General features: G+C 37.5%; 1 long non-coding RNA gene across 1 annotated transcript in view; it reads left to right on the plus strand.

Annotated features, from left to right (window-relative positions):
- The window catches only part of LOC109303751, a 2,815-nt gene extending 1,905 nt beyond the window's left edge, over positions 1-910 (plus strand). The window contains exons 2-3 of the long non-coding RNA XR_002099216.1: positions 682-686; positions 732-910. This is a non-coding gene — a long non-coding RNA (uncharacterized LOC109303751). The remainder of the gene's footprint in view (positions 1-681; positions 687-731) is intronic.
- Positions 911-1,017: the final 107 nt, after the last annotated feature.

Genomic DNA, 1,017 nt, shown 5'->3' on the forward strand with positions numbered 1-1,017 from the left:
GTCCCTTCCAACCCTAGAAACTATGAAACTATGAAACAAGTAATTCACCCAGTCTCCTTGCTAGTCTCTGAATTTACTCTTTTAGCTAAGGCTTAAATGTACTGGTATCTCAAAAGAATAAGAGCATCAACCTAGGCCTAATGTTTCTCTTCAAGCATAGCTGTTTCTGTGATCCCAAGAGTCATTTCTATCTCCTTCATTTTCGATGCACCTGCCAGCCTGATGGATTCCTTTACTGCCTGGAAACTTAAGGTAAAGTTTTAGTAGCAGAGATTAAGATGCCCTTCATTCCTTTACGGAGCCATAGAACCTGTCACCCTTTTACAGGCTCTACTTTATGCTACATTATACATTACGGCTGAAATTGGGACATTCTTCTACTGATATTTTTGCCCTCTAAACCATCTTTAAGTAAATAAGCTGTCATATTGCATGCATAAATAGATGAATCATTAGTGTCTCACATGAAGGTGCACCTCTGTCACTAAGCCATTTTTTCCAGGTAGCAGTAGATACATGAAGCTATTTCTGGGGTGGCAAGTTTTTCTGCATACTATTTACAAAGGTGGTGGGTAGATGCCGTTTGCAAAATAGTACTTGTAATTATTTGATAAATCAGAAAATCCTGACTGAGGTTTGAATAAAGGGATACATCTTTGTAAATGGTAATAACAGAAAAAGGGAAGGTAACTGTTGTGATCATCCTTTTTATGGGGAAATGCTTCAGAAAGATATTGATAATTACCACACTTGAGAAAAAAACACAATACAAGCAATTATTTGATCTGAAATTACACTTATGGGATTATCCTACTCATGCAATATCATTATGGATTTGTGAAACCATCTAAACAGATTTTTAAAAGCAGAGACCCCTAATATATTTGGGATCCTTTGACCCTAGCTGAATTCCTGCCCCTCAGCAGGGGGCTGGACTTGATGATTTTCCAAGGTCCTTTTCAGCCCTAATGTCTATGAAAATCTATGAAATATATGCTGTAGTAAGGGTTAGTCAGA

The sequence above is a fragment of the Gavialis gangeticus genome, unplaced genomic scaffold (genome assembly GCF_001723915.1).
Source record: "Gavialis gangeticus isolate Ggan-Ray unplaced genomic scaffold, GavGan_comp1, whole genome shotgun sequence".
Lineage (NCBI taxonomy): Eukaryota > Metazoa > Chordata > Crocodylia > Gavialidae > Gavialis > Gavialis gangeticus.